The sequence below is a fragment of the Etheostoma spectabile genome, chromosome 3 (genome assembly GCF_008692095.1).
Source record: "Etheostoma spectabile isolate EspeVRDwgs_2016 chromosome 3, UIUC_Espe_1.0, whole genome shotgun sequence".
Lineage (NCBI taxonomy): Eukaryota > Metazoa > Chordata > Actinopteri > Perciformes > Percidae > Etheostoma > Etheostoma spectabile.
In genome coordinates, this window is record NC_045735.1 from 9,506,945 (window position 1) to 9,520,223 (window position 13,279).

Here is a 13,279-nt window from a genome sequence, read left to right on the forward strand (position 1 = left end):
CCCCCCCCCCCCCCCAAGATTTCAAAAATCACATTTCTCAGGGCTCCCCCTAGTGACCCTGCAGTTTGCACCTTGGGGGAAGGGAAAGTAGACTGTTTGTACACAGAAGATGAAGGGACGAGAGTCTGTGTTCTTTCTGTTCTAAGGGAAACAAAAAAAGTGTCCAATTGCATAAACTTTAATTTGCTGAATTGTTGGTTCATAAGCTCATAAGACTTTGAGCAGGAAGGCAACAAGGGACCAGTGGGGTCTTCGCAGTCACTCCACAGACGAGCGTTACAAAGAAAGGAGCTGGCCTCTTTTTTATGTGATTCCAGATTTGCCCCATTAGGGTGACATTTTATTTTGCTGCAAAGGATTTAGTGTATGTGTGTGTGTGTGCGTGTGTGTGTGTGTGTGCATAAGCACGTGTGCCATATGTGCTCATTAGTCTTAATATTTGTATACAGTGAATGCATTTTACACTATTTGTCAAATTAACTTAAAACAAATGTACACATAAAGTTAGGTTGAGTAGAGTACAATCACTTACACAAGACTTCTGAAGTGCATTCATCATCATCAATATTTGGCAAATTGACCAAGCGTGTTTGGCACAACAAGAACCACTCCTCACTTGTGTACTTGGCACCTTACTGTACGCAATTGAGACATGGACAACATATTGCAGGCATGAACATTGCCTCAACGCCTTCCAATTTTGCTGCCTTAGTTCCATACTATGTATATGCTGGAAGGGCCATGTGCAAAACTCTGTCATACTTGAGAAAGCTGGCTTTAGTGACCTGTACACCACCCTTCGTAAACGCTACCTCCGATGTGCAGGGTATGTTTATCGAATGAATGACACCTCCCTAAAATTATATTATACTATTATATGGCAAGCTGGCAAATGCCCCCCGCAAACATGGTCGCCCCCGGCTAAGTTTTACAGACGTCATCATGAGAGATCTAAAGGACTTCTCCATCGACCTGGACAACTGGGAGGCACTTGCAAGTGACAGATCCAACTGGTGTGCAGCAATTAAAAATGGCTGCAGGGACTCTCTGGAGGCCTACAAGTATTTCTTGGAAGAGAGACGCTCAAAACGAGAAGTTGTAAATGGCCAACATGAACAGCCATAATGAATGAAGGAACATTTTTAATCTACAGTATAAATAAGAAACCCATTTTTTCAATAATAATAATTATTATAATTATAATAACATTGCTATAATACTCTGCCGATTTTTCAACCAAAAAAAACTAGCATGTTGTCAGTTGTGAGTTACTGGAAAAACAAATATCCTAACATAGACAATGATCAAACAGCCTTGGGTGAAAATTACTTTACAAACAAAAAGCTGTCAACTCACAGATACAGATCTGTGATCATACAGATCATTGGCTGTACAGCAAGTTACCTTCACCGACAACACCAATGATAATCACCTATGATTGATAGGTTCTGTTCAAGTGTGGTTCTAACTTGCTGAATTCAAATACAGAGGGGGAAAACATGCTGTTACAACACCTATAAAGAGGGGAAAAGAGATGAAAATCAATATGGCTGCAGCCACGCCACACTGCAAATGAAAAGCATGCATGCCACGATAATGGATATGGATTTCTGGGTGTGCGGCTCATGTTTTATTCCCATGCAGTGCAGAAATCTTTATACTGCATATAGTGCTGCAAACATTGATTGATGCGTACACAGTCTATTTCTACATAATGTGACTTGTATTAAGGGTCTTCAATCACGGTGTGAAAATAGCCACTCTGTACGATTTAGGTATACTTTTTAAAATGACATTTTCTACATATAGTACAATATTGTAAATGTGGTTAACACAAGTTTACAGGATACCACCACTGCCAGAGCTGCCTAGTGCTGCTTGTGTAATTTGTAGCTGTCAGAGGCTCAGACAGAAGACAGGAAATAGATGAACTTTAGACTTATGTTTAAATTGTGGGTGAGAAACTTAGTGAGAAAGCCGAACACTGTGAGGAAAAATACATAGAGAAATAGCTAAATTAAATTTTTTCCCATGGTGCGAGAAGCGGGATATTAGCCTTGAGATGTCTCACCACATTGTTTGTAAATGGACACACCGCTCTGCGTGTGCCTTAATGTGTGGCTGAGCCTTTCATAGCAGTGTGTGTGTGTGTGTGCATTGTCGGGGTCACACTTGTCTTATCCCTGATATATTTTGTGGGGTATTTTCGGCTGTCTAGTATCAATTTAATGTTTTTAATAATGTTTCTATATTTGTAAGTCAGCCTCAGATATTTACGCTGTGTCATCTTTTTTACCTCATAGTGAGACTGACATATACTAGACAGCCACAATACATACTTCATCAGACCAAAGAGTCATTCATGGGATCTGGCTGCCTATAATAATTATATAGGCCACACCTGCTCTTATTTTTGTAGCTGAAACATAGATGTTGCCATTGCTCCTGTGAGTGCACACTTTTTTCTATTGTATTATGTCATGATGAGTTGACACGTACTGTACGGTAATGAAGTTTGAAAGGGCAATGTTGATATCAAGTGACATCTAGTTTAGAAATCAGGGCAAACATTAGCAAGCTATAGTTTCTACAATTCTGAGTGGAATACAAACATAACAGGAGAATGGGTCCCCCTAAATGTTGTACCAACAGTCAAAGGTGAACTTGTTCTGAAATGGGAAATAATGTCTTGTTTCAACATTTGTAGGCTATACAGGGTTGTGACAGCCTCCTGTCAGTAGCACACCACGGAAGTTGACAGCGCGTCTCCTAGTAACACTAAAATCAGATCAGCGACTGCCATTGGAAATGCTCACCCAGAGGCCTGAAGTCTTGACACTTTCCACAAATATATCAAGAAATTCATTTATACTTATAATTTCAGTAATTTAAAAATATGCACAATAAATGCAGTGGTATTATAGTTTACATTCCCTCACACAGAAAGTAAGTTAAATAGTGATTTATAACCTGTTTCCTTCCTCTTCAACTTTATTCAGGACAAGGTTTACACAGTGTGGCCCCTGAACCTGGTTGAATATGGTCTGTTGTTCCATCACTTGCGCTTTGAATTCTCACCTCAGTGGGAAGAGATAAAAATGTGGCATCAGTGTTGTTGCACCAAACCATATATGTTGAAACACTGTCCGACAGCTGATTCAAAAGTCAAATTCCCCTTCACTGTACAATTCAGAGAAAAATTCTAAACCTTAATGTTTAGGAGAAGAGTAAAGTACTTTTTTCACACCACATCTCCCTTAGTTCTTTTCAAATGTAAGCATTAGCTGTGACAGTTCCAATTTCAAAATCTCATCAACCTTCCCTTCAGTACCAGTACATTTCTCTTCTCTTTGTAAAGCTCTCTAGAAATGTGAACTTCATGGAAGGATTTGCTACTGTGCTTTGTCTCCACTTTGGTTACAGCTTATTGACTCAGGATGGCATTGATGTTGAAAACGAGATGTCTTTCTGGAACACTGGTACACTTTCACAATCCATCACTTCATCCATTTCCATTTTGACTTAGCTCAAACTAGTATGCACTTTGTGTCTTGTATGTGAAAGTAAGTAAAAAATAGGCTACTTGCAAATTCACTAGTTTCAATTTTCTGTGCATTATTTTAATGTTTTTTGTTATTCGGCAGACAATCCTAACAGAACCGCTTGTCAATGCAACATTACAAAAACAATAGAAGAGCAATGTAGTAACTACAAGCATTACATAAAAAACAAACACAGAAAAAGCTGAAGTAAGCATATAATAACTTTTTAATACATAAAGTAATCAGCGTAATTACTTAATAAAACTCTACACATGCTGAGTTATGAATAGAGAAAAATAAAAGGGAACTGAGGAAACATTTTCACTGTCAGTCTCTTCTCAATAGGAACAACGCTTCCTCCAGTCCAAACAATGTACCAACCAGTGCTGAAACAAGCAAAGGGATGACATTATTCACATGAGACACTGTATGACCAGGTTTAAGGTACAGTGCATGAGAGAGGATGCAGCTGCTTAAATCAAGCAATGTAACCGTTTTGGTTGAGTCTTGTGCTTTGGTTGGTCCTGAATGCTATGTAATGAGAGGTTAGTGAGGCTGCACCCAGCGATTGTGGCGCATTACGTCAGACAAAGGGCTAAATCTAAGAAGGCTTAAGCCATTCAAATAAAGAGAAAAGGTTATCCTTTAAAGTGTGGCTGGTGTTAAGCTTCACACCAATCGGATAAGTGCACTGTGGCCAAAGTAGCTTCCTATAAACTGATCTCAAGCAGCAGGCAGGCATGATATAAAATGCTCCTATGTCTTGGGATTTTCTCAAGAAACACCTTATTTAAATTCAAAAACAGTATTGAGTTCAAGTCAGTACAATATTATAGAACCCATTTTAAAGACAATCTGTCATCACTGGAGACATGCAACAGCACCCTTGCTAAAAACCCAATCAATAAAATCTCATTCACACTGTTCCTTATTGGCCACAGGCAGAGATAAATTAGTATTGTTGAGATCTTACTTGGACCCAATTAACAATAACCTTTTTTCACAAAAACTGTAGTTAAGCTCACAAAGAAAAGGTTAAGAGTGTCTCTAAAATAACATGTCTAATTTCATAAAATGTGGTGTAAACACGCTGTTGTATGTCCAAGACAAAACAGGAATTTATAGTCTTGTGTAGTTATGTGTGAGGCCTTTGTGTCACTGAAATCCTAAAAATTAGAAATAGACTAGGAGTTTTAATGTGTCCCATCCTGAGCCTGCAGTTGTTTCTATTTGGTGTGATCAAGTTTGTGTACACTTTATTTCCTAATTGCGCAATTATGAGTTACTAACACTTACATAAAATTTATCAAAAATAAACTCATAATAAAATTAAGCTATGCTGTGAAATGTGTGCTTATATTCTAATCAAGGCAATAAAAAATTAATATACCCTGAAAAGTGGTATTTATTTACAGCCAGCAGTGACTAAATCCAAACATATTGTGCTAGCATGGCAGGAGAAGATATCCCTATATCAAAAAACTAAATAAAATGCCTGATGGTACAAAGGTAGACAAAAAGACAAGGACTGAAACTTTTTCTTCAGGCTCAGATTAGCACACACAGCACGTAGCCTGCAGAGATATAAACACTGAGAGATTTTTTTTTTTTTACTGCCGACATATGACAGGAAATGTTAACTCAAATCTATTTGCCCAGGGTAATATCTCAAGGTTAAGAGAAGCCAAGCATGATGTCTTCATTCTGTGAAAGGAGACCTGCTCCTTAAGGGCACCAACCTACATCGCCATCCAGCCTTCCAATGAAACCAGCAGCCTGATCCCGTCAGTATTGGCCTCAGTTCTAAATGAAGGCACTGAGGTGGATTCAGTGTCAGCTGTAGAGCCCTGCTCATACCTCTTCCAGTTGAAGGTCATTGTGAACACGCAGGTGTTCTTTCACATGGTATCATCTTGACACAGGTGCCTCTGATACCACTGGACCGTAATTTAATTGTGACATAACCTGGTGGTTGGGAGACAGAGCTGAAGCATGGGATGGACGGTCAGGATGAATGGACAAGAGGCTGCACACCCAGACTCTATCACTGCTAATTCAAGTGGAGAAAGAAAGAGGGATGGTGACTACAGAGAGGGAAGAGGGGGAGACAGTTTAGATAGGGGAAGAGGGGGCAATGTAGAGAACCTGCCTTAATAGTAACCTTATCTCAAAATGAACCTTTGCAAGTATGTAAGAGGTTAATTCAATGTCATGCCAGGGTGATGTACAGGGTCCATTCTACAGTCTTCTATAGTCTTATTTGGGAGATAGAGCTGAGATGGTATCTCTCTCCACTTGGGAGGATTTATAGCTAATTGCAGATGCATGAAAAAGAAAGCCTATGCATTCCAACTTGAAAATGAAGTGACATTCATGGTAATCCTCTGTTTCAAAAGTTTCAGAATAACAAGTTTACGAAATGTAATATATATTTTTTTCACAACTTTTTCTAAGCTGTCTATAGATTATGATGCATTAATCCAAATTACATTTACAGTGCGGGCATTGATTTCCCAAAGGTGTGAGACACAAGCAAGAAGGAGTGAGAGGAGATGAGAGCCTCATCTGTGCTCCTTTTCTTCCTGAGAGAATAGACTTTTGATGTGTTAGGATTTCTGCAACTGCTGCAGCCTCAAAATAAACCTCAAAAGGCCTTGCCTTGCTGCCCCCCTAACTTTGGTGTTCAAAAAACTGTGCTTGTAAACCAAACTGCCACTATCTCCACAAGCTTCTTAAAACATTGAAACAAACAATTAATTTATATGAATTAATAATAAATAATAATTGTAGACGTAATCTTAGCCCCCTGCCCCTCAAATACTTCCCTACATCAAACGTGCAGAGCGGCGTCAACACAGTCTGGCTTGCACACAGTGAATCCGCTGTGGTGTGGTGATTCTACATCCCGGCAAAGACTGGAGCGACTGAGCTGCCCCCTCAAGCCTCTGAAGGTGAAGTCTGTTTCCCCATGGGAAGTTTAAACACACATTTATTAAGTTAAATTTGTAACAAAGGTAACGTATGCTAAAGACTGATAAAATAAGACACATTATGTTCTATTTGTCTGTATCAGTAAATATGATCAAGCCATTTAATTCAATTTCATCTAAATTCAGTTTTATTTATATTATCAAATCGTAACAAGAGTTCAACAAGAGTGCAACAGTAGCGAGGAAAAACTTCCTTTGGGCAGAGACCTCAGACAGACCAAGGCTCTTGGTGGGCAGCCATCTGTCGCTGCCAGTTAGGACACTAAGACAGATACAGATATACAGTTAAAGAGAATTATGATTCATAATAATTATAGCAGTTTGTATAATGAACGGTGGCAATTATAGTAACAATAAAGATAATGGAACTATGACTAGAAATAATAGTTGTAGCAGTTCAGGATGTAACAAGGTGTTGCGGGATATAGTAGGGCATAGCAATGCGTCTACATACGGGTCGTTTTTAGCCACCCCGTGTCAAATTTAATAGATAGTTATTTTGAGTGACATGTCACCAAGAAAATCAGTTCCACTCAACACCTAACATACTTTTAGAGCTGCTACAGTTGAAGCAAAGACATACTATACTTCCACAGAATGTATACAAGTGACATGCTCTCAAATCCTGCTATACTGTCTGTGAAAAATGCTATGCCTTCCTGCAAAAAGGAAACATCTGAGAGAATTTAAATACTGATCAATTTACTGCATGGATTGTGGAGCTCCTCTAACAAGTACCTGTCCCATACACATCACCAGAGGATGAGTCATCAGTGAAATAGGGAAGCACAGCCTGTATTTTGCTGTTTGTTGTTGTAACACGTGGAAAACGAAACAGGTGAGCACTGATAAATGCATCACTTGGGGGCTAGGATGCAGTCTTTGTGGAAGGTCATCAAAGGAAGCAATGGAAAAGCAGCTTGTGAAAACACTATGCAATGAATATAGATGCGGTCAACAATGCAATACATAGCTGGAAGTTTAATCCCCCAAAGATTCAAGCCCTACTTCCCAAACTGGATCTCTCAAAAATCATGTCTCACCAATCTCGGACTAGATGCCCAGCGATAGATGTTTGTCTTTAATGCTGTACATCCACAGAAGTTGATGGATGGCAGAGTAAGGACAGAAGCCCATGCTCCATTCATCAAAACCTGACAACCCTCTTCGGGCCTGGTGGCACAAGTGACAAATGAGGACCGAAGCCCCTGCTGGGGGATGAAAAGAGTAGGAGCTGTGGAGGAAGTCCCAGCTTGGTCAAAAAAAGACAGATATCGCTTATATTTGATCCATATGTGCTCCCCTGGCCGCTTGTGCCCAGATGTCATAAAACGCCACTGAAATTTTTTGTCTCGAGCAATGAATTGCATGAGGAATCGCTCTTTGCACTTTAAGCTGGGTTCAATAAGGCCCCAAATTGGTACTTAAAAGTGTGCAGTGAGAATGAGACAGATGTGGCTGAAGGAGTCTGTGGAGATGTAAATCACATTTTGCATTTGGAACCGCGAGGAGGCAGGCAGTGGAGAGAAGTGTTTCTATTTGAAGCCCCGGATCAACTGGAGGCTTCAATGCATATTGTTAGAAGTCTGTTGAAATGGGAGGAGAGTTCGCTGGTCGGAGGGGGAGAAAAGATGCATTAATTTGAACGCCTTGACCAAGAAGCAAGAATGTTGCGCCTTGCTTTCAAATCCTCTAAAAGAATACTGCTTTTCTAAACATACTAATCCAAACCCATTAAATGTGCAAATACCAAGCACCAGATTTGAACTGTAGTAGAAGCCACTTTAAAACTTTCACTCAAAAAAAAAAATATAGGCTACTATTTATACCCTCTGAAGACAGCTTACTCTATTGAATCAGCTGCTAATCTTAGTAAAAAAATAATCTTAACATTTACCTGCGTCACAAAGCCCATAACTGCATTTTGGTAAAAAGGTGATCATTCAAGGGACTTTATGGCTTTTTTTACTGCCAGAGTGTATATTGTGTAACAGTAGCAGAGCAGTCGGGGTGTTACGCTCTGCGTAACCACAACACTGCCATTGTGCTTTAATATGCAGAGTTCTTTCCGGCACATTACAGGTCAACACAGGAAGAATGAGACCATGAAGACTTGATTGTATGATGTTCCATTCAGTTGTCCCTTATGTGAGGACAGGCGTAGAGATAGAGAGACAGGCTCCTTGTTTCTTAAATCTTAGTTTAAATCATGTTGGATTGTTAGTATTTGGCTTATACTGGAAGAACAGAAAAGAGCAGCAATAGGGTCACACACTTCATTATCACGTTGGATTACATATCTTATCCAAGGGCACCTTGGCTGTGAGTGATGAGGGAGCAGAGTCTGTTTATTTATCTTCCTCACCATTATCATTACAGCTATCGTAAGGATTCTTCTCATCAGTCATGTTTCAGTCACATTTTCTATCTTCATCATTGTTAAATAAAACATTTAAACTGCAGGTTTCCATTGCTGAGGCATTTTATACAATACTTTATGTGCTGTCTTGTTGCTTGGCAGTCTTCCCCAGAGCAGTATCTTCTAATAGCATCTCCATGATGCTTCTTAAAAGCTAATTGCTTTGCTGACTATTTTATTTTACAACTCCATAAGCTATCTGTTCATTTATTTAGTGGCTTTCATATCAGTAGTTATCTTAAAGCTGCATTAATCAATGTTTGGCATCATTTGGCCAGTAGCGGGTAGGAAAACATCAACACAAGCTAAGAGGTACACAACCACCACATATTTTTAGCTTAGATTTTTGTTACAGCTAATGCTTTAGAAAACATTGCCTTTTTTGTATTCAATAGACACGTCATTTGTTTTGTTTTGCCCCCTGATTACCTGAGGAATGCAAGTCCATTATTCACTTTATTTATAGCTATAGTATTTAGCTAGTTAGACACTCAACTATGATCACTAACACTGCTAACTTTGTCCATCTGGCGCAGATAGTCAAAGAAACCTTGTCAATGGACAGGCTATTACTGTGTATGTTTATCTGAAATCTTTTTCTGGAATTATTAATAGCTGTTATGAGAACTGAGAACTGAGCCACACAAATAGTTAAAACCAAAATAATGCAAGAAAAGAGGCAAATAATCTCCAAGGAGATGCTGGTTTTTAATTCTCAGTTATTTTGGCACAATGAGCGACCCTTTGACATCATAAATCATTGTATTCATTACTGTAATGCAGGTTTAAATGTAAATGTTAGGGGTAAAACTTGACAGTTTCTCCATTTACACGTCAAGAGAGAAGATCGCAGACTCTCTCTCTGTCTCACACACAAGAACGTACGCTAGCTTACACACTTTGTGTTGGCTTAATTATAACTGATTTTGGCTTTCACTTTGCAGCTTAAACCATCCATGACCCAAATGCAAAGGAATCCATAGAAGTCTTAAACTTCCCAGGACAATTATTATAACCAGTGGCTCTGTGTAGTTTAGAGGATTGTTTTTTTTACCCTCTGCATTTGTTTTATGAATACTGATTTGCAAATCTTGTTTGGTTTGATGTTTGCACATGTTATTGATTTTTGCTGAGTGCTCAGGGTGGTAAATAATCACAGAGGATATATTGCCTTTGATGCAAGTTTAGCTTTGTTTACCAAGGAGGGGCTGTTTAATTGCACTTTGTGCTCAGTGCTCAAAGCAGCGGAGCTTCATATTGAAATCTATTGTATTTTAGAAAAATGTTCAGTTTTTTTTAAACTGCAATAACATTAACAATGCATTGCACTTCATTTACATTACACAACCTCTCTGACCACAATGGTGCACTTTAGATTCCCAGTAAACTGCAACCTAAGCCCATAAAGTCTGAATACTTAATATTTCAAAGACTCTGTTTTAGAAACATTACAGTTTTGTAATCAGTGACTGCACACATTTTCCAGTTGCAAAAATACACTGTCTGTGTAACTTAATTGTAACCATGTTTTGACAAAAGCCACAAACAGCCAATGAATGAGACTGTAAGTTAGCTATAGACAATTTGGACTGTGTGCAACAGTTCAGATACAGAAGGATTGTCTTGACTTGCCTAAAACTTTAGTAGTTTTGCTTTCTTACTTGCAGCCCCCCTCATTTTTACTCTTGTTGTCTCGCGACCTTACAGCAACTTTGTGTGCTCTCTTGTTGCCTCTAATTTATACTTCCATTCAGTCTGAACACACTTTGCAGAGACAGTTTGGAAATCAACTCCTGTGGTGGAAATTCTGAGAATATAAACATGGAATGTGAGAGTCAGCGTATCATGACATTTGGAACATTTGTACTAAAGGTAGAAACTGTGAAAGATTCGAGCAACCGAAAACGTAAAAACAAGTTAGTAGTTATATATGCAATTTTCTATCACACTCCACTCTCCTGCATCCACAGCCTGTCAGTTATTTTCAGAATGCTCAAGGTAAAGTAAAAAAAAATCCATAAAACCCTTGAAGCGTGAATTGAATAGAACAGTACTTTTGTTGCAAGAAATTTAAAGTACATGAGCTTCCCTAGCTTTAAATTCCCATGACATGGTGCTCTTGATCAACTGTCACTTTGCACGTTTGAAAGCCAAGATGTCTTTCTTTCATGGGTGGGCCAAATTCTCTGGGCCAAGCAGAGAAAGTGGAGGTAACCTTGCCTCTTATGAGGTCATAAGGAGCAAAGTTACCTCCGTTTTCTCTGCCCATCCAGATCGGCCCATCTGAGCTTTCATTTTCACAAAGGCAGAGCAGGATACCCAGGGCTCGGTTTACACCTCTCACCATTCCTAGCCACTGGGGGACCACAGGCAGGCTGAAGGAAGTCGTATTAATGTTAAAAAACCACATAAATTTAAATTTTCATGCCATGGGACCTTTAAGTGTGTGTGTAATAAGAGAAGCAGTAGTCTACACTGTGTGCTACTGGCACAAAAATGTTGGAAATACAGGCCATACACCACAGTTGCCCCTTTGGGATCAGATAAAAGAGTAAGCTTTAGACCTTCATGCCCTCCAATTTAATGTCAGTCACTAACACTGAGGCCAGTTTTTCTGTGGTAACACTGTGGAGAATTCTAGGTCTCCTACCCGTCGCTGCAGTACATCCTATCACTCACTTCATGAAGGCACTTTTTTTTGTTTTTCTGCCTTGAGCAAGTGTTACGCATGGTTGAGTGTCCACAGGGAGCCTCAGTGAATATGCAGTCTTTGTGTGACAGGTCAGTTCCCATACAGAAGTTACTCCTACAACACTTAACCGCTAAAGACATATCTGTATTTACCTATGTTAACACAGCAGACTTAAGAAACACACTGCATTTACATGTACTGTATTCACACGTTCTGTATGCCAAGTACCACAAATAGCAACTCAGGTGAAGGTAAATCTTGGAAAACACGTGTGAACTGCACAGTGGGTATGTAATTGAATTCAGTAAGAAAATTAAAATTAGAATCTCACTTGCCATTGATCTATTCAGTCAAATATGCAGAGTAGAGAATTAATGTTTTCTTACATTGACAGTTTGCAAATAGATTTTTTAAATCTGAAATGCACCCAACAAGCTCTGTTTCTTTTATATTTTTGACCCAGTCAGCAATGAGACTACACTTCTACCTCCTATGTTTGTAATTTGATCTGCTATGTCGGCATATCCCTACCTTCATTAGAGCGGCTGTCTCACAAAATACTTGCAATTTGATGGAGGTTTTTCTTAATAGCAGGAAAACTTATCCTGCAAGTGAGACAGAGGCTGTTTCTTCCCGTGGACCGAGATGACATATTGCAGGTCTGTAGCAATTAAGTGTCAGGAAAAAAAAAACAATACAGAGTTATTTTCCTATGCAGGCGCCTCAGGAAACTTGCAAAATAAAGGCATGTTTAGAACCAAATGCTGGCCAAATTCATCGCTCTGTCTGGCTCTAATGGCTCGCGTTCCACATATCACCCAACTGTCAAAATCCTTTATGTTTTAGCCAAGAGCAGAGGTCTGGACTCGCAGTCACCAAAGTGTATCAAATCAATTAAGAGATCTTTCAACAGTCATCACAAAGTATTTTTTAATGATTTGTTTCAAGATTACATCGAGTAGAAGCCTCATTATAAAATGATACAATTTATTTGAGAGGTTTGCAGAAGACATAATAAAAGACTTTCAGCTATTGAAGCCTGAGAGGAGTATAAAATGTGCTCCATGGACTCCACATTTTTAAAGGTTTTGGGGTTAAACAGCTACTGTGACCCCTCCCAGTCTTGTCAAATCAGATATCAGAAAAAAAATAATCTCGTTCTGTGCCTTCAAAATCTGTCAGTATGGATTCAACCACATCCTTTCTGCACAGTATGTTTTTCTTGCTACTCAGTCAAGGGATAGCAAATGTGTGCTTTGCCAAGTGACCACACTACTGTATCAAATCAAGATAAAATGCCTCCGCAACTTTTTCACCAGTCACCAGCAATGGCACTGTGTTGTTGTGACTATGGAGGAAGCATCATGTAATAGAAAATGCAGAGGTCAAAATCCCCTGATTGAATGTGAAGTAGTGCCTGAAGAAGCCCTGAGTGAACAAGACAGTGCTCTTCAGGCCTACTGACGGCAGATTGGGGCGGATGCCTCTTCATTTGTCTCTTTTCTGATCGGAGCTGTCAGTAGAGATTCATCTCGTGAGAAATACGTTTGTCCACTCATGCAGTTTCGGTCACAAGTACTCCTTCTGTCTCAAAACTTTGCATTAATAATAATAGATAGATAGATAGATAGATAGA

At 39.2% G+C, this 13,279-nt stretch overlaps 1 protein-coding gene across 6 annotated transcripts in view; it reads left to right on the top strand.

The window, feature by feature from the left end:
• The window catches only part of b3gat1a (beta-1,3-glucuronyltransferase 1 (glucuronosyltransferase P) a), an 85,541-nt gene that overhangs the window by 13,397 nt on the left and 58,865 nt on the right, over positions 1–13,279 (top strand). The window lies entirely within an intron of this gene.